Source organism: Rousettus aegyptiacus, unplaced genomic scaffold, assembly GCF_014176215.1.
Source record: "Rousettus aegyptiacus isolate mRouAeg1 unplaced genomic scaffold, mRouAeg1.p scaffold_m13_p_2, whole genome shotgun sequence".
NCBI lineage: Eukaryota > Metazoa > Chordata > Mammalia > Chiroptera > Pteropodidae > Rousettus > Rousettus aegyptiacus.
Genome location: NW_023416295.1, coordinates 171,756,639 through 171,777,698, shown reverse-complemented (window position 1 = coordinate 171,777,698; position 21,060 = coordinate 171,756,639). Strand labels below are relative to the sequence as shown.

At 43.6% G+C, this 21,060-nt stretch overlaps 1 long non-coding RNA gene across 1 annotated transcript in view; it reads left to right on the top strand.

The window, feature by feature from the left end:
* The first annotated feature begins 12,542 nt into the window (after nt 1–12,542).
* The window catches only part of LOC118613801, a 64,479-nt gene continuing 55,961 nt past the window's right edge, over nt 12,543–21,060 (top strand). Inside the window, exons 1-2 of the long non-coding RNA XR_004955888.1 lie at nt 12,543–12,677; nt 20,646–20,759. This is a non-coding gene — a long non-coding RNA (uncharacterized LOC118613801). The remainder of the gene's footprint in view (nt 12,678–20,645; nt 20,760–21,060) is intronic.

Sequence of the window (21,060 nt, the reverse complement as noted above, 5' to 3'; positions counted from 1 at the left end):
AAGCTGGCAGCCAAAGCCTGCAACAGAAGTAAAAATGGCCAGTCCTTCTGCCTCAGGGGGACCACCCCCGGTGCAGCTGTGCTCTGGAGCCCATGACCCTCTGGACCAGGCTGAGGCTAGACTTGACCTGAGACCTCCTGCTGGCCACTTCTTCCACCCGCCTCATTCCTCCCTCAGGGGTATTTTCCTCCAATAACTCCCAGCACCCAGGTCCCTGCCATCGTATTCCATTGTAATCGCGTATTTTCTTATTGTCTCCCACTCTAGACTCTGCAGGCAGAGACGACAGCCCATTTATTGTTGTGTACGTACCTCGTACCTCCTGGTTGGGGTCCTGGCAGAGAGCAGGTGCTCTGTGTTGAATTCAGTACAGCTTCTGAGTGGTTGTGAAACGCACTCCATGACATTCCGCACTTGTCGCCTGTCTTCCTGTCTCTATCTCCTTCGTTTCCTCTCCTCTCCTCTGGGATCCCTTCCTATCCAGACCTCCCCACTTTGTCCTCCCCTGTTCCCCTTCTTCCCCCCGCCCCCACCCCCAAATGACAGATAGATTCCTTCTGTTCTGCTCCTTGCGGCTAGATTCAGAGGAAAGAGATGGGCAGAACTGGAGGAGGGCCTGGGAAAAACACAGCCAGGCCGGCCGCAGGGCAGACCTCACTGGAAGAGCGGGAGCGGTGGCGGCAATGAGCACATCCCTGGGGACTGGCAGCATGAGACTGTTTGCCGAAAGCCCCACAGCCTCGGTGGGCGGCCTTTTCCCATCGCTGCTCTCGACTTTTACCTCTTTCTGTCTGTACATTCTTAACTTCACAAATACTCTAGGAACAACGGTGTTCCCACTCTTTTTCATTCATTCCCACCCACTCGCGGCACCAACCCACATCACAGGAGGAACGTCTTGCCTCAAAGGCTTGTTAACGTTCCAGGGAGCATCCAGCTCACGTAGGCGCTGAGTCAGTGCCATCTCAGCCGGCTGGGAGGCAGGTGTGCGAGCCTGACTCAGATGGAGCTGGGGCTTCTTAGCAGAGACCTCCAGCCGCACAGAGCAGAGGAGCCGGGTCAAATCTATGGGAGAGGCTCACCCTGGGCCAGGCTCTGGGCTAATGCTCCCCGGGCTTATTTCCCCTAATTCCCTACAGCCAACCTGTAAGTTGCATCTAGTGTTTTTATTGTTGCAGGTTTATTCTCATTCCTTCTAGAGGCTCAGTAGCCCCTGGGCTTCCAGAAAGGTTAACTCAACGCTATTGCATAGTAACTGACCGGGGAACCTTCTGATTACTCCAGGGGTGGGCAGGTGACCTGTCAGAGCCCATGAGAGGCAATGAAACACATGTTAAAAATTCTGGGACAAATACATTTATTCCTTTTTGATGTATTTGAAATTGAGAGGATGTGGGGGTTGGAGCTGCTGACGCCAGCTTGCTGTCAGGTGAAACCTGAGACTGAAGCCATCCCTGTAGGAGAAAGAGAGAGAAATGGCCAGAAACTAATCCCTATTCTATCCTTGAGTCCTGAATCCAGCCACACCTCAAGCTGGATAATACAAGGACTTTTGGACCTCTGTGGCTCAGTATACCCCTTTTGCTTAAATCGATCTGGGCTGAGTTTTCTGTCACTTGCCTTTTAAAGAATTCTAATCAATACCGGTATCTACTACCATATTTAAGTAATTCCAAGATCTCCTCCCCCTACTTTTAACCTCTGATGTTGGGAGTGTATCTTACAATCAATGGCAGAGAGCTGATGGAGCCACCATGGTTTGCAAATTCGAGATATTGAGCGCAGCTGTTCATATTGTCTTTAAATTAGGTACACGGTTGGTACTGCGTGTACTAAATGTTGTGCTATTTAAAATGCCTTCAGAAACATCATATCGTGATTTAACATCTGGATAAACGATGATGTACAGAGAAAGGCAGGGATAAGGGAACAATGGGGATTGAAATTGATAATAGTGAAACGAAGTCTTCCCTTTGGAGGAATGACTGTTCTGTTCTTATAAAGCAACAGCAGAACTTAAGAGAGAAAGATAAACCCGGAGCAGGAGTTGTGTTACATTTTGTTCCTAAGATATGGCTAGAAAGACTGACTATTATGGGCCAAGCAATGCAACAGAAGGCAGAAGAAATGGCAACTCGCAGAAGAGCTGAATTTCAAAGCATCGAGGGTTGCTGTGACTGGCTCACGGCTGTCCAGGACAACTGTTAAGACACTGTGTCATAATGCAGCTGTCGGTGTGTTTGCTTAGTGGTGCATCTTATGATCATTGGAATACACCGTCATTCCTATGTGGCAGAAGTGCTGTTAAAGTCACTTGCATAAGGTCACAGGCTCATTACCATCAGGTTTAGGCCACAGCTGTAAGTCCTTTATTGTAATTCTCTTTAACTGCCCCAACCCTTCCATGAAGCATGTAACACACCAGGGTGAAACAGAGGAGGAACACACTTGGAGGGGACTGGAACCAGGAGTCCAGGTGCTGGCCCGCACTGAAGCGCAGGGTGGTCCCCAACAGTGCTGGGAGTGAGGAGACTCAGGAGCGGCCAGAGAGAGAGAACTTCCACCCTCCCACTGTGTGTTAGAGGAAGCTGAGCCCCAGAGTGGTTTAGTTACACCAGGTTTATTTAACCCTAATTGACCCATAACGAGACTGAAACTCAAGGGCACTCAGTAAATTACCTGAGGCCATTTGACTAGCAGAGCGGAGCCAGGCTTTGAAACCATGCCTGCCTTTCCACCAAGCTGCCCTGCTCTCTCGCTGTGCGTTTTCCCGTGGAGTGTCTGTTTTATTACCATTGAGAGGCGCATTTTGTTCACCTGCAGGGAGCTGGTACCGTTGGCGTAATGTAATCATTTGGGCTGACTCTAATCAGGGATTTTACGGCCGCAGGTTTTTTCTGCATTCTAGTTTCCTAAGATTTGCGGGCAGTGGGACATTGAGTATCCCTATCCGTTCAGGCGAGAAAAAATAGTCACTTCAGAATGAGTCAGTAGGAGGGCAGCACATAGAGGCAGGGAAAAAATTACTTGAGAACACTGTTCTAGTAGGTAGAACGTGGGTAGGGAGAGAAACCAGCCCAACCTGTTTCACCAACTCAGGGGACACACGGAGCCCCAACTAATAGCTGGAGTCCCTACCTTCCTGCCGCAGGTGGCACTGATGTCGTAAGGACCCTGCCCCTCTCTCTCCTCTACCTTTTGGTCTTGATGGTCGTTACTGGGCTTTACCCCCAGTCTTCTCTTGCCACCTGACAACAAGATGGTCAGTGGCGGCTCCACGCCTGCATTGTCTTTATAGCTTATGAAGTTAGAAGTGAAGACAGAGCATCTTTTCCTAAGCACTATGGTGTAAGTCCCAGGGAACACCTGATTGGCTTGTTTTGGTTACATCTCTGTCTCAGGGGTACAGAGTGCTTTGGTCCGAATCGATTGTGTGGCCGGCCTCCTTGGGGACTGCGGTAGGGCTGAAGCCCGCTGAAATCACATGGACTGAGAAGGATTTCTGAGGAGTACGTGTGGGTTACTCCCCAGAAGTTTTACTGGACTGACGAAATACATCCTGCTGACCGTATATGTGGCAACTCCCGGCAACATGGACACTGTCAACCAATTTGTTTCAGTCAGACTGTTTCCGGCTTCAAATAACAACGAAAAGTGAAAATGAGCTTCAACAGCGAGGAAACGTATCACGCCGCACAACTGAAAACCCGGCGGTGGTTTCCAGGCTTCGGGAGAGGTACGAGCCGCTGCTCAAGATCGCCCTGGAGGTGCCAGGTTCTCTCCATCCCTCCCCTGTCTTTCTCTGTGTCAGCTTCATTCTAAGTCTAGTTCTCCTCCTGGTCACCAGGTGGCTACAGCAGTTCTGGATAGCGCATCCAAATAACACCCTCATTCTCTTTCTTAAGTCTCAGAAAGCTTTTACTCCCGCACGCCCCTCCCCCCCAAAAAACACACACATACACACTGTGGAAATCTGTTGTGTCTCATTGACCAGGGTTGAGTAATGTCCCCATTCGTAAACCAGGGACTGGCTGGGACATTACCGTAATTGGCTTAGAACAAATATTTCAGGGGGAAATGGAAGTCTAGGAGTCAACAAGGAAGGCCGCCTTACCCTCCTGGTGGAGGGAGAACCTGTAGACTAAGAGATTTACATCAATGACCTAAAATATGAGGGGAGGAGAGGTAAAAAATAGAAAATTTCTGTACGCTATCAAAGTCATCAGCTCAAAATAGGATGTTATATTTTATGTAAGCCTCCTGGTAACCACAAAGGAAAAACTCGTAGTAGATATAGAGAAGATCATGATAAAGAGGTCAAAGCATACCTGTACAAACAGCCATCAAATCACAAAGGAAGTCAACATGAGAGGAAGCAAGGAACAAAGAACCCACAGAAGAGAAACAGTTAAGGTTTCTCCCCCCACAAAATGAAAATGTTCATAGTAGCATCATTCATAATAACCCCAAACTAGAAATAGTCCAAATGTGCATCAACCTGTAGAAGAGATAAACATGTCACCTTGGCAGATAATTATCCCCCAAAATGGAAATTTTCTCTATAAGTTAGTTTAGAACACTGGTTAAAGGACTCTGGGATTATGAACTGTGTGCCCTCAATATATTTACATTTCCTGAGCCTCATTTTTTTCATCTCTGAAATTTAAATATGAATACCTATTTCTACAAGTATAGTGAGAAGTCAGTGAGGTAATACAGATAATGTGCCTTAACTAGTGCTCAAAAAAACAGTCATTTCTGGGGTATCAGTTTTACTTGAAGAATTGGGGAATGTCATATAATTTAAGAGAGAATTAATTTAATTATTTACTTTCATATATAAAAAAATCACATCTGTACAATCACCTCACATATGGAAAAAAATGTATTTTGACCCCTACCTCACATCATACTAAAAAATCATTTCCAGAAGTATTGCAGATCTGAAGCTAATATAAATAAATACCTTTTTAGAATAAGATACAGATGAACATTTTCATGACCTCGGAATAGGCAGAACTTTCACAAACAAGAAACAAAGAATTATAACTGAAAAATTATTATATGAACTATGTTAAAACTAACTCTATTCACCAAAAGATGTCATTAAGGGAGTAAAGAGAAAACACAAAATAGAATAAGGTATTCTTAATATATATCTCTGAGAAAGGTCTCAAATTCAAAATTTAAAAAGAACTCCAAATTGATAAGAAAAAGACAACTCAACAGAAAAATGGGCAAAAGACTTAAACACTTCACAAAAGAAGCCATGCACATGCAGAATAAACATATGAAAAGGGTCTTAACTTCATTACTTTACTCACTATGGAAATACAAATAAACAACAATATGACACCATTCCACTTGATAAAATATAAAAAGGAATTAAAAATACCCAGTCTAGAACTCTCAGTGAGTATAAATTGCGTATGTCCCCTATGACCCAGTAAATCTACTCTGAACAGAAATGTATGCATGTATATTAACTAAAAAACTTATATTAACTCCAAGAATATTCATGCCAGCACAATGTGTGCTAACCCCGCAATGAAAACAACCCACATCAGCAGAATGGATAAATTTATTGTAATATATTCGCACAACACAATGAGAACGAACAGACTATAATCACGCACAAAAAATATGGTCTAAAGTCATACAGTTTTGAGAAAAATAATCCAGACTTAGACTACTTTAGATCGTTTCACTCCATTTAAAGGACAAAAGATAGGCAAAACTTATCTATGCTGACAGACATTAGTATGGGGTTACCTTGGGGCAGTAGTGAGTGGCAGGGGGCATGAGAGGTACTTCTGGGGTCCTTGTAGTGTTCACTTTCTGGATCTGGGCGTTGGTCTAGGTGTGTGTTCCATTTGTGAAAATTCTTCGAGTGATACAGTTATGGTAAATGCACTTTTCTGTTCACTTCCAAAGTGTGTGTGTACACACATATATATTTCAATAAAAGGTAATGGGACAAAAACAAAAATGGATATATTATGAAGTCAAACTCAAAATGTGCCTAAACAAAAGCTTTAAAGAAATTTCTTGCTTGTGCAGGCTTTTTAGCTACTCCAAGCAGGGGATGCTCTTTCTTCTGTGAAGGTTCTTTGGTGGAAAAGTCTGGGCCCACTTCTGTTTTCCCATGGTGAGGTTTCGAGGGGCCATGTTCAGAAGTCCTCCCTCCGAGAGCTTTGCCACAGGGCTGGGTTTCTTGGCTCCTGTGCCAGTCAGTGCTCATGGGATTGGGGTGAGGCAGGTGATGCATGGTAGGGCAAGTGCAGGGTCAGATCCTATCTTTTCTGTAGTTTAAATATTGATATATTTTTTTTCATCGTGAGGTTTGGAGACATTAATTTTGATATTTTGAAATAATGCATTCAGGTGTTGGGTTTTCTTTTTTGATGTCCACTTAAATTGTGTCTGATTGTCCTCACCCTAGATCATGACAGCCTGACCAGCATTCATTTAATAAAAAAGAATCTCTCCTTATTTTTATTTTTAAAACAAAACCTCTGCTCTCCAAGCAATAAGAGCTTTCAGCTGGGTTCTACCCCTCAGGAATTGAATGGAAACCTCGTCTGTGGTCTAGAGTAGAAGGGGGTTACAGCCCTCTACCACCCGGGGGCGCCAAAGAACACATTACAAAGCCTAACTCTTGGGTAAGGACGCCCTCTGGAAAGGCATTCGTTCCCTAGTCTGGATTCCTTTTCTCTAACCAAACAAACAAACAAACAAACAAACACATCCATTTTGTGATTCTCTGCCTCTGACTCTCTATACACTCCAGTCTGAAGTAGACTCTAAATACATGAGCCAAATTCAATATAAAGGTATGCTTCGATTCTATCCCAAAATTACTCAAATAAGATATTCGAATTGGTTGAGCGGAAAAGCCAAAATGGAACCCCACTGGAGTTTGAGTTGGGCAACCTTGTGTTTAAATCCTGGCTTGTGTGATGTGGGTACGGTTTCTTGGTAGGGTGACCAGCCTTCTTGATTTACCTGAGGTTGTCCTGGTTTTAGCACTGAGAGTCCCTACAAACTGGGATAATTGGTCATCCTACTTGCTTGACCCTTAGTTTTTCTCATCTGTAGAATGGAAATATAATATCAGTACCCACCATCAGGAGAATTGAATGAGATGATGACGTACATAGTAGGTGTTAAATAGAAAAAAAAAAACTAGCTTAATTTTATTATCAAGTAATATTATAGATGGTCGCAGGCGTGGCCTATGTGCCTATAAAACCATTTATACAGCCCTGGCATTTTTTGTCACCTTGATCATGCATTCAATTCAATTCCAAAAATATTTGCTAAGTGATTATTATGTATCAAGAAATTGTTAGTGGTTAGAGGTTATGAGCACAATAAAAAAATGATTGACATTCAAGGATGTTATGTTCTTCAGGGGACAAAGAAAGACAGAGAGTGTTTACAGACTAAGGAAAAAAAAAGTAATCCAAGTTTACTGCTGCTACCCTCACAGGCCCTTATTTCCTCCGCTGTATAATAGTTGTGGTCTCTCAACTTATCTCCCCGCTCCAATGTCAATCTCCTTCTATCCAATGGACTACCAGGTAAATCCTTGTAGGATACAGTTTGGATCTCGTTTTCGAAAGCCCAATACCTACTTTGCCTGGGCATTCTTTACTTTTTACAACAGGGCCTCAACCGAACTTTCAAGCCTTATCTCTCAAACAAACCAGACAACTCCCTTGCTCAAACATGTCCCATGTTTTTCTTCCTCCATATTATTCAGTGTTCCCTAAATTGGAGTGCCCCACCTCATTCCTGCCTATCAAACATAAGCTCCTTCACGTGGCTTTACTGGGCTTTCCACCAGACATGAGTTCTCCCTTCTCTTATTCCTATTGTCCTTGATGCTTTGTTCACATTAGTGTCATTTTGGACCCTGTTCTTGGTTGTGGGTAAGCACTCTCCACTTCACACATTCGTACATTTCCTCTAGTTCCTTGTGTGTAGCTCACAAATGTTTATTGAATCACATCCAGAACTCTAATTTGAGTATCTGTACCCTGGCTTTGCAAGTTGGTAACTGTGTGATATTAAGTTACTTAACTTACCTCTCTGAGTCTCAGTTTCCTCATCTGAAAAATGGGGATCATAACAGTACCCATCTCAGGATTTCCACAAAGGATGAAATAAGATAATGAATGCACTTAGGGTGCCTAGTACTGTGTTTGGTGCAGTAGGAGCTATATGGATTGTCAGAAAAGATCCATTTAGGCTGGAGGAATAGTGGAGGAAGTAGGATGTGACCTGGGAAGTGACTAGATAAGGATAAAAGAGAAGACATTTAGGCAGAGGGACCCACCGAACAAAGACTTCAGAAGAAACAGGGAAGAGCAGGATTTGCTGAGGACAGGGCTGGTCAAGTCCTGGAAAGTACCTTTGGAGAGATTCCCCAGGAAGAGAGGCAAAAAAGGAAGGGTGGAGTAAGTTTTCCGGGAGTGTGGATTAGCAGGGTGGAAGGAGAGGTTTGCTAAAGATTTCTGTCATTGCATTTGCCCCTTTCAGTAACAGCAACAAAATTAGAAGTGGTGGCCAGTTAGATGGGTGACAGAATCACATCAGCATGTGTTTACAGCAAGTTGCAGCAAAAGATGAAAATGGGCAAAATGACAACTAGGTGCTAATTATTAGCAGGGTTAAGTTTAAAACCTTACATTTGTGTTAAAGAATTAATTATCGGAATCCATGAAAGAGTAAATTTGGCTTAGTATCAGTTTGTGGGAAAAAAGCTCTCTAGAAAAGGAGTGGAAAGGATTGGTTATAAGGTCAGTTTAAGCTACTAAATCCGCTAATGCAATCATCTAGTGTACTAATGCAGGGGTCCCGAAATCCCGGGCCACGCACCAGTCCTAGGCTGTGGCCTGTTAGGAACTGGGCCGCACAGCAGGAGGTGAATGGTGGGCAAGTGAGCAAAGCTTCATATGTATTTGCAGCCACCTCAGCTCTACCTCAGATCATCAGGCGTTAGATTCTCATAGGAGCACCAGTCCCTGGTGCCAAAAATAACTGGGGACCACTGTACTAAGGGATGTAGGGAGTCAGCCCAAGGTCTCACTGTGCTTTGTGGTCACACCTGAGTATTTTATGTAGCCATATTTTGGCTGCACAGAACAGAAACTACTGGGAAGGGAATGTATTGGCCACTTGAGCAGCTGACCCAAATGGTGCCCCTCCCAGATCTCTTTAACGGGCCAGTGCACCCATTCCCCAGCTGCTGTGAGTGTTGGCAGCTAAGGGTTTTCAGATGCCTAAAATTCCAGAGAATTGCCCTCAGCTGAAAGGAGCAACTTTGGTGACCTTAACCCCATCATGGCCTGTAGCCAATGGCTGACTGATACTGGGGTACACAGAGCTGCCCATTGCCTCACGGGGGTGGGGCGGGGATAACTCCGTGGTGTGTGTGGCCTGTGCTCCAGAGCTCTCCACTGTGGGTCTGGCCAAGGTGAAGTTGGCCTTAACCTTGCCTGGATCTTTCACTTTCCCTGTCCTGCTCCGGTTCCTCCCTTACAGGGTTTTCCTCACTTAATAAATCCCATCTGTTCCTAAGGATGTGACCTAAGATACCTACAAAATCAAATAGCCAGAAAATAGCTGGATTCAGGTTCTCAAACAGAGTTCCTACCCATTGGGGCCTTTATTTGTATCTCGGCTTTGATAGTTTGTTTTGGTATTGGCTTTATTTTCAAGCATGTTCTTTCCCGGGGTCCTCCCTGTCCATTCCAGGTGCGTAGCCAGACAGTTCAGCTGCCCCAGTGCAAAGAGTAGTTTTCTGTCCCAGTAGTTCCAACAAACGTCCCAGGATTCATTCTGATTGGACCGCCATGAATCACATGCCTTTCTCTAAACCAATCACTACTGATGTTGGTGATGGGGAGGGGAGACCAGTGCTTTGATTGGTGGGGACTGGGCCATGTCTTCCCTACTGGCAAGGCACGTAGTGGAGTCAGCCCCATGGCAGCGTATGGGCAGAGGGTGGGGAGGGGTGGTTCCCCAGAGAAGATTAGGCTCCCCTTGCCAGAAGAGAATATTTGCTGCAAGGATAAAAATAACACATGTCCCCAATGAATCCTGACAAACTGAAAGATGTCTGCGTGAACCTATTAGGATGGCGAGACGTACAAAAACCATCATCTAAGGAACGGTGGCAAGAAAAAGGGACTTTTTCTCCATTGTTCTGAGAGATGGGTAGAGGGTGTGGGAAAGGGCATAATCATCATCTTCAAATATTTAGAATGTTGTCATGGTGAAGTGGGATTAGACATGTTCTGTGAAGCTGTATGGGGAACCATTAGGTATCAGAGATTAGAGAAAGGCAGATCATCCATAAGCAGTAGATTAATAAATTATATATATATATGTGACATATACATGTATGTATACATAAAATATTTATAATGTAAGTTGCCCATAAAAAGAACAAGCCTATCTGAGAGGTGGTGAGCTTGAGCTTGTCATGTCTGGGAAGCTGCGAATGGGCTTATCACTCTTCCCATGACTAATAAAACACGCTTGTGCTTCCTTTTGACCTTGGCTTTTTCACAGAGGCTGTGTCTAGGTGGACCCTATCTGGAAAGCCCCACTCCAGTTTTGTCTTAGGGAACCGTGTCCCACCCTGATAATTCCAACCAGCAGTACTTTATCCAAGGCCTACCTTTGGGCCCTCTTGTTAGTCATGACACTTAGGATTTGGTCTGGAGTTACAGTCATCTTGGCATGGGCCTCGACTTCCCCCAGTTTGGCGAACTCGCCCCTAGGGCAGTGACTACCTCGTCTTACCCTCTGCGTCTTACTCAAAATAGTTGTTGAATAAATTAATCAGGACTTTTGTGAGAAAATTCTTGCCTTGGGGTGAAGGTGTGTGACTAAGGGGCCACAAGAATCCTGCCCAGCTCTAAGATTCTGTGACTACCGTGTGGTACTGAACTTGAAGATGATGTATAGGTGAATAACTGGGAATACCCAGGGCCCCTTGGTTGTGGCAGCGATTGGAAGGGGTGAGGAGGCACCCTCCTCTTCCTTCTTTGTTGAGTTGCACAGATGGGCAGTCCCTGGAGATTTTGGGGGTGAACAGGGGATCACAGTAAGAATTTACTCTCGAATGTAAAGCGACTTGTCCCTTTTCAGTCTTTGTGCCTGGGCACTGCTGCTCCGGAAACCTGGAAGAATGCCCTAGCTCCTTCTTCCTCTAGCTACTGTTATTTCTTCCTCCAACCCTGCCTGGTGACACCATCCCCAGGAAGCTTCGGGAAAGCATTTCCCCCTCTTTTCCTCCCTGCCAAGTTGGAGTTATTTCTCCTTCTCTGGGCTCCCTCCCATTGCTGGGGGAGGGGGAGCAAACGGTCTGCTTCACCAAGGCACTTACCATCGCGGACTTTGCTTCACCTGTGTTCTCTCCCCTTTAGCCAGCAGTCTTTCTTCTCGTTGACGTTAGGAACCAGGTTCTTGTGTGGCCTCTGTGCCTAATTCAGGAGACGCGCGCGCGCGCGCTCTCGCAAACACGTGCACACGTGCACACGCACACACACACACACACACACACACACACACCTTCGCTACAGGAGTGGGTGCCGGAAAAAGTAGGACATCAGCAATTTAGAATTTTAGAATTGGAAGAGTCATCGGGAGTCACCTAGTGCAGCCCTTCCTCCCTTTTACAGATGCTCTTCCCTGAGGATCCTGATACACAAGCTTTTGGCTTCATTCAGCCCCTTTTCTTCTCGAAGCCCAAAGCACTTTCGCTGTCGATGATTTCAACATTGCAGCAGGTAGGGAGGGGTAGGCAGATGTCAGTATCCTCCCTTTTATCGTTGGGGACACTGACTCAGGCGACCGGCCTCGGTGGGGCGGGGGCTGTAACGGGAATTCAGGGCTTCGGGCCAGTGTGAAATTTATTGTCTCCTTTTGGGAAGTGTGAAAGTGAAGTAATCGATTTACGAGCCCCAGGCGGTACCCTTCAGCCTTCTAGAAGGATGGCGATGGGGCCGCGAGGATTAATGCAGTAAAAGAGCTCGTGGCATTGACCCATGGGCAACTTCGGAAGGTCCAGCCGGGTCCCTCGCCCCTGACAGGATGACCAATGGGCTGGGGCCTCTTTAAGGCCCCCCCCGCGCCCCGCCCCCGGCTCTTCGCCGACCTCCTCCCACCTCCTGGCCGCGGCTCCGCCAGTTCCTGACTTCCCTCGACGATGAGGTCACCTCCCCGTTACCCATTGGCTGCGCCTGGCCGTCAGTCACAGGAAGTCCCGCCGCCGTCCTCACCTCCCTCAAACCCCTCCCTTCCTCGCTCTTCCCTAAACCCGCCGGGCCCGGCCTCCCCGAGACCGCTGATTGGCCAGCGCCGCCGTCACTCCTCCAGCGGGCGGCGTGGAAGGCCGAAGGCGGGCGTGGTGGGCGGGTCCGCAGTTTCCGTGGCCGAGAGGAGCCGGCGGCGGCTGTGTCTGTGGTGGCCGTGGCGGCGGCGAGAACAACCGTCCCATTTTCCCCACCCCCTCGGCTCCGCTTGCCACACGCCCTCCGTTCGCGCCGACTTCTCCGCAGCTCCGAGCGCCCTGGCTGGACGTTGAGGCTCGGGAAGAGACGCGCGCTGTGAAAGCCGAGCGCGGACTGCCGCGGAGCCCGGGCCAGGAGGAGAACGAGGCGGTGAGTGAGAGTCCGGCCGGGGTCCCCTCCCCCACCGCGGCGCCGCCTAGCCCGAGCATCCTTTCTCCTCACGACCCCGCCGCGCGCGCCCTCGGGGAGTCGGGCGGGTCCGGCCTCGCGCTCCCCAACCTCCGTCCGCAACCCCCCGCCGCCCCGCCCCTCCGGCTCCGGGTCGCCGAGCCCCGGCGGGTGGCGCGGGGCGCGGCCCTGCACCTGTGCGCTGCCTGGTGGGGCTGCGCGAGGGGAGAGGCACCGAGGTTCCCGCCCCCGCTACGCCCCGGGCATATTATGACTGCAGGGACCGGGTGTCGGCGGCTTTCCCCGGGACCTTGTTGTGCAAACGCTCAGGATCCATGTGCAATTCCAGGATTCCCAGGCAAGGGAGGTTCACCTGGACTTGTTGATGCCTGTGTAAGCAACCCGAATGCCTCCAGGTGTAAGGGCTGCGGCAGATTCGAAACTCGGCGGCCAAGAACTTTACCCTCTTAGAAAGTGTCTGTCCGGACACTTTGATTACATCCCCCACCCTCGCCGCTACCATGAGACAGCGTTGATACTTCAGCAGCTAGGGCGGGAGCTTTTGAGTCTGGCTCTCAAATCTGCCCTTCGCCAGCTGTGTAATCTTGGGCTTCAGTTTCTTTATTAGAAAAATTCGGATAATACTTATCTCATGGAGTCGTTGTAAGTCGAGAAGGGCTGGTAAACCAGTTTGTATTTAAGCACCAGCCCAACTTGGCTTTGTTAGGATCTCTCTCTTGTCGATATTTTATAGCACCAGTTTGGTGGACAGTCAGCCGCTTACCAGCCGTACTTAACATGAAGTGCGTGTATACAGGAATGTGAAATACATCACATGTAATAATGAAATTACACCTAGCTTCATGTGTTTTTATGTACTATTAAATCCATAAGATGTCTAAAATGGCCCCAACTTGCCAATTTTTTAGGTCTTTTCAAGATCTTTTCTATCCCAAGTCAATGCCTGTAACATTACCTTTGTTTTATGCATTTTAAAACCTTTAAAAGACCCTGAAGCGCCTCCACATTTCACTTCTGCAGTTTACTGTTGAAAAGCAGCCACCTCCCAGGGATGTGGTGGTACAGCCAGCTGGCCCACAGCCCCATGACTGCAGGGTGGGGAACCTTTGGTTGAAAGTTATTAAACTAAGTTTGCCTAATGTCGTTGAAAGTTATTAAACTAAGTTTGCCTAATGTCGTTTGCATTTTTCATAGTGAATCAAAGGGCTTTGTGATATTCAGTTTCTTAATGAAACAGTTCAGAAAGAAACCATTACTGCTTTCTTCAAAAACACATGCAAAGAAAAACTGTAGTCTAGTTCTAGCATTTGTTTCAGTTCTTTGCCAATAACTTAAGAACCCCTCTTTAAAGAGGCTTCCAAAAGTCACATCCATTAGGATTATTTTACTTAGAGTAAAATTATGAGATGTAAGTTACAGTAATAAGTATTCTATAATCCGAAAGTATTAATTGCAGAGTTTCCATAACCCTAGTATGCTGCCAAGTGCTGTGAAGAAGGGATTCAGAAGAAGTATAAGACAGCATCTCAGCCCATAAAGGGCAAAACCATAGTTTGGGTCACCCAGTAGTAATTATGGGTACTACTTAAGTAATGACTTCATTCATTCATTTATTCATTCAACAAACTTGTGCCATGCCTGTTACGTGCCAGGTATTTTTCTAAAAGCTGAGGTTATCAAGATAAGTGAGATATAGTCCCTGCCCCTGAGGAGCTCACAGTCTAATGGGAGAAACAGAAATTGACATAACTGTAACACACTGAAATAAACTCAAAGTACAAGCACAGAACAGTATGGAAGAGTCAGGGGAGCTTTTCCTTTGTGCTTCAAAGAGAAGATGGTGTTTGATCATTCCAAACACAAGTAACTGAGCTTGGAAAGATTTCCTGACAAATCTTCTGACCAAAGGTGTGTGTCCAAGGGAAGAGGAAGGAAACTGACATTCCTTGATGCCCACTACGTAACAGGCTTTAAGTGAGGCTTTTAGTGTATTATTTAACCCTCACAACAACCCTATGAGGTCGATTTTTATCTCCTCTTTAGGACAGGGAGACTGAGGCTCAGGATAGTTAAATGATTTGAGGTTAGTTGACAGAGTTAGGACTTGAATCTCTGACTTAAAAGTGTAGTGTGCTCTTTTATTCCCCATACTCTGTAGAAGTAAATATAAACGAGGCGAGAAAGTTCTACCCACTTAAGTCATTTTACTACATCTATTACAACTTACTTTCTGTGAAATAAATTTTCATACTTGATTTAGAGTTGCTAAGGCTTGTATAATAAAGATTATCCAGTGATATTTTTTTATATGCTTATAAATGTGGCATTTGCTAAAAAGTGTGACCCATGGAATCAGTAAAAATGGAAGACATTGATACACACAGATTCTATATGGGGCATTTGGCAACATTTTTAAACAGGAATGGACTTTTCTTGAGACCGCAGCTTAAGTATACAAAGAATAGAATATCAGACATATGGCCAATTAAATAGACAATGAAAGGGGTAAAATCGTTTTGAACAATTATTTTTTACAAAGGGGAAATTAGAATATTGAAGTCATTAACAAAGAATATTATATTATGTTTTAAAGAGATCACTGTGACAAGAATATATACTAGACTGTCAGCTCCATAAAGACAGGGATGTTTCTTTTATTCTCAGCTTCAAGAGTAATTCTTGGGACATAATAGATGCTCAGTAAGTATTTGTTGAATAAAAACTGAACATGAACAAATATATATTTACAAAGATTAGTGTGTTTACGAGTAAAAATGCTAGGGTTGATAGAATTGACGTAATATGGAACATTTTCATCTGCTGAGAAAAAGCTTTGTATAGGTTATATTTCAGATGGTCTTTGAAAAAGGGAAAAAAACATTGATAGATTACAGACGAAGTATAAATATGGGGAGTAGTTTATAAATGGATACATTTTGGAAGAAAATGTTGAACAGAACAAAGGGAATGGCCCACTAACAATTAAAATATGGGCACTTTTTTGAGCATTGTTTGTGTCATTTATTTTTTCAAAGTTCGTTTTTAAAAATAAGCCAACCCAGAATGGGAGATGCTATGCCGAAGAAAGTCAAGGATCCTAGGTTCAAATCATGTGTCTGCTCATAGATCATTCCGTGACCTCAAACAAACTGCATTAGTTTCATCATCTGTAAAAAGCTGATTACTACCACCGGTCGCCGGGCTGCGACAAGGGTCAACCAAAAGAACTGTTCAATTTTAAGGCACTTTTTATTTATAAGGCCTTACTGGAGATTTGAGAATCAAGGAAACAGTCTCTACTCTTAAGGAGCTTATAGTTTCAGAAAGTAGATGTGTTAACTATCTATTGTTGTGTAACAAATTACTTCAAAAGTTAGTGTTTAAGACAACAATAAACATCTCAGTTTCTGTGAGTCAAAAATTTGAGAGCAGCATGGCTGATTGGTTCAGGCTCAGGGCCTCTCAAGAGATTGCAGTAATATGTCAACTGGAGTTGTCATCTGAAGGCTTGACTGAGGCTGGCATATCCTCTTCCAAGGCTGGCAACTCATGGCTGGCAAATTGGTGCAGGCCGTTGTTGGGAGGTCTCAGTTCTCCATATGTGCCTCTCCATGGAGCTGCTGGAATGCTCTCCTGGTAGGGTAGCTGGCTTCCCAGAGCAGATAATCCAGGAGACCAAGTTGCATTGTCTTTTATGACTTCCGAAGTCTCATGCTGTCATTTCTCTAGTATTCTATTGGTCACACATTGTGGAAAAGGATTACACAAGGATGTGAATACCATGAGGTAAGGATTATTAGGGCCATCTTGGAGGCTGGCTACCGCATTAGGTATAATTGAAAATAAGTGTTGGAGGAAGGTAAAAAGTACTGGGGGAGGAGAGGGAAGGATTACTTTTGGGGAGATGGGAGAATTAGGAAAGATTTAATTCTTTTAACAGATATCTACAGATATTTATCGAGTGTTTACTGTGTGCCTTCCATATTATAGACTAATATCGAGTGTTTACTGTGTGCCTTCCACATGACCATGTTTACTCCACGTGGGAGTAAACACTGAATTAGGGCCATATGAAATGTCTTGCGTATAATAGGCCAGCATTTACACTAAGGACAAATATTTGATGTCTATAAGGTGCAGTTGGAGTAATTTTTCTGGTATTAAGGAGAAAAGTAACTTATCAGACTGATTAGTAGTTATAGAGTGTGAGTACTAGAGCCAGACTTCTGGATGCTAGCTGCATAACTTCCGGTTTGTGACTAAGATACCCTTGCTACTTTTTCTTAGTGACTCACTAACTGTAAAATGGGAATAATCTGCTTGCTTTATATCGCTGCTATAAGGATCAAATAAGTTAAAAATATATCAGGTTTGTGGAACAGCTTTACATGTATCATCAGTATTGTTTATTAATTTTTGGCATAGTACATGTGTGAATGAGGTTGGAGTCAGAGATGAGTGAATATAGAATGATGTGAGTATTCAGCAACAGGCATGTAAATGTCAGCCATGGCTGCTTCTGTATCAGTTTTTCCAGTTCAAGTACTTAAGTCTAGATAATTTTTATTTTATAAAATAGAGTGAACCAGTGATTTTATTTAGCTAAACTCCAAAATTAAAATAACACCACAAGAGTACACAGTTGCCTGTTAAGGGCATGTCATGTCTTCTCGTCCCTCTAAATTACTAGGCTCTCTGTCTTTAGGACGGATTTAGCTGGAAGCAGTACTTAAGGTGTATATGCTTCAAAAGAGCTTAGAGGTGGAACTAGGACGTAAAGTAAAAATACCTAGAATGAGAGATTCTTAAAAATACTATATCACTTCTGCGAAGAGGAAAGGTAATTGAACGCCATGTTACTGCAGGCGTTAGAGCAGAAATTGAGTGGTCTGTCAGAGCCTTGGGTGGAGCTAATTGGGTAAGTTACCTTCAGTTCCAGTTCTCATTGTTTAGTTGATGGAGGCAGTGAGAGATTAAATCATTTGAGGTCCCGCAGCAGTCTGGTGGCTGACTCTGGGCCAGGCTTTGCTCTGTGTTTAAGATCAGCTCACATAGCAGTGACAGAACATCCGCAGAATCCTTCAAAGACTGAATGTTGTGAAAATTTCTTTTTCTTTGGATACCATATTTTTACTTTTGTGGTATGTCTGGGTCATTTACTTACCTACTCACTCTCGTTCATATGCATTTAGAATCACTCTTCCCTGTATGAGTGCTGATAATGAGTAATTTAGATAGCTCATTTTGAAATTCAGAGTCTATCATCTGTTACTGAATTTGAAGACATTGGGCTACTTACAGGTCTTTGACCTCTAAAATTGTGGGGATTGTGGGTGACTGGTTCTTTTTTTAAATTTTTTTATTTTTCAGTATAGTTGGTATACAATATTATATTGGCTTCAGATATGCAATATAGTGATTGGACATTTTTAATACCTTATAATATGGTCACCCCACTAATTCTGTGACTGTGAAAACTTACCACAATATTATTAACTATATGTGACTTTGGTTTTTTGAAAAATCTTTGTTCTGGTATCAAAATTTAAATTATAATGGGTGTAATTGGAGAAAAATTCCAAACTCCCTAGTATGAGAGAGTAAAGTAAGTAGTGAGGTAACATGTTAAGGGCATGAGCGGAGCTAGGTACTGACAGTTGTCAGGTGTTGTAACCATAGGCTTACTATCTGGTGACTCAGTTTCTTCGTTGTAAAATGGAGTTAATTCTTACAACATGAGATTGTAAGGATTATGGAGCGTTGTAAATGGGAGTAACAGTGGTATTATCATGGTGCTACCTCATTAATCCTCACACCAGCTCCGTGAAATACATAGTAGTACTATTTTGCACATGAAGAAAGAAGCTTGGAGAGATGAACTAATTTAGGAAGATTATATTGAGGATTTGAACCCAGGTCTGTCTTTGAATTGAAAGATGCTGACTTCCCACATGAGTGTGTATGAATGAATTGCCTAACTTTGTCTCTAGTAATGTCTGTTCCTATTCACTTTCTTTTGCGTAGTTGGTGAAAATGTCAGTATAGTGAGACTTCTTTATGGTGGTAATCAAGGTGTTGTATCTGTTAAAGTATTCTTTGCAGTATTCTCTATATGTGTCTTGTTACTATTCCTGAAATGGAAAGCTGTAATACTGACTGCATATCTCAAATTGTTCAAAAAATACTAAATAAGGGCATACTATAATGCCCAAATTAAAAAAAATTTTTTTGGTCATTGTTTCAGTATCTGTAAATGGCGTAAGTGATGCCAAAGTCTCTTCATTGTGGTGAATTTGTACATATTTTCACTACCACAAAACTTAGAAGAACTTGGACAGTTCTCTCTTCATAGTTTAGGACATACCATGCTGCATATTGGTATAAGAGTGGGTTATCATGGTTGTGAAATTGGCTTTATTTTATATTTTGTCATATGATTAATGTACTTAAAGTAGTCTTAAAATTGCCTTATATCTGTTGTTTTGGCTTTCCTTTATGAAGCAGAGATGGGGAAACAGGAATGAAAAGTAAGCGCTGTTTTATTTATTCTTGATATACTTTTAATGAAAAATAACCTGAACTAAAGCTTCCTTTGAGGAGCCTTTCACTCTTTAATTCTCACTTTCCAAGTTAATGCCCTAAGGTTGTGGCATTGAAGGCAAAGATGTGATGATAGTTTAAATTCTGTTTTATAGATTCAGTGAATCATTTCACATTATCTTGTTGATATTTCCTATGTGTTCATATACATATATATATATATATATTTTTTTTTTTGCAAGAGAAATACTGGGATAGAAATGGGGAATCAAGAATATAATGAGATTATAGACTAGTGATGATTTGGAATTAAATAAATTTAAAGATTTTCTGTACCCGGTAGAAATCGATAGATGGCTTAGTTCATTTGTGTAATAGCTGTCATGAATCTGTGTATACATTGAATTAAGTGATTATTTTATCATTTTTCTAAATCAGTCACTCTGTAGCATGATTGACCATTTTTTTCCTTTTTGATTTTTACCTGAAAGCTGATTCTGAGGGTGAATCTGGAAGAAACAATTTATATGAAAACTGGACACGATCTATACAATTTGGACAAGTTATTTATGACATTTTATTTTCAATAACCTGTTCGGGACCTAAATAAAACTGAGTTAATTATAGTGTAACCTTTTGTTCTATTTGGAGAGTGTTAAGGGATTTTTGAATACCCTCCAAATTTCACCTTCATTAAGTTAGCTTAGAAAGTTCTTTCTAGAACACGGTTCTTCAAAACTTTACCTGCATGACCCTCTCTACCTCTTCTGTCCACTTTTTTGTTTTGTTTTGAAAAAGCATAGTAGATTTCCCTCCTCTTTGGAGATAGTGATGAGTGTTGGAGTTGAGTGCACCTGTTTTCAATCCTGGCTTACTGCTTAGTAGCTCTAAGATCTCGGGAAAGGGAATTAATCTTTTTAAATCTGTTTTTCTTTAGGGAAGCTGTGCGAAGTAAATAAACTTCATGTGAAACATTTAGCACATAATAGGCATTCTGTGCATGTTCATTTTCATAGAACCCAGAATTTTTCTTTTGTATTTCTAGCTAAATTGCAGCTAAATAACTAAGTATTTTGTTTTCCTTTATAAGCTTTGGGAGGCCAGGGACCATATCTTTCTCTTCACTGCTGTATTCCCAGCATCTAGCATAATGCTTGGTATGGCATATAGTAGATGTACAATAAATACTTTTTGAATGACTGAAAGTGACCTGACACCTGTCTTTACCCTCTCTTTCCTTGCCTTAAAGGACAGTGTACTGAACTTATTTCCTTTGGCCCACTTGAGATGGAACTTGCTACTTTCACTTTGGTCTGTTAAAGATTAGAGCTAGGGAGAGTTTCTGGTCAAGGAGGTGGAATAGGTAACACTGTGCTCGTCTCCTCCCAGACCACATCAGAATTACAACTGAATTCAGAACAACCATCGTTGACAACCTCCTGAAGTCTAGCTGAACTGAAGTCCTATAACTAAGATTATACAGAAGAAGCCACGTTGACACTGGTAGGAGGGGCGGAGATGTGGAATGGGTTGGTCCCACATTCACAAGTGGTGGTTAAAAATTGAGAGGGGTATCTCGTCTGAGGAGCAAGGGGTCACAACCCAACACCAGGCTTTCTGGCCTGGGGTTTCAGTGCTGGGAAGAGAAGTCCCCAAAACTTTCTGTGAAAACCAGTGGAGATCATGGCTGAGCGGGAGGGCTGTGACTCCCAGGCATTCCTTTTAAAGGGCCTGCGCATAGACTTACTGTCAGACTCACTTGCTCTGAGCTCCAGCACTGGGACAGCAGCTCGAAAGGTACCAG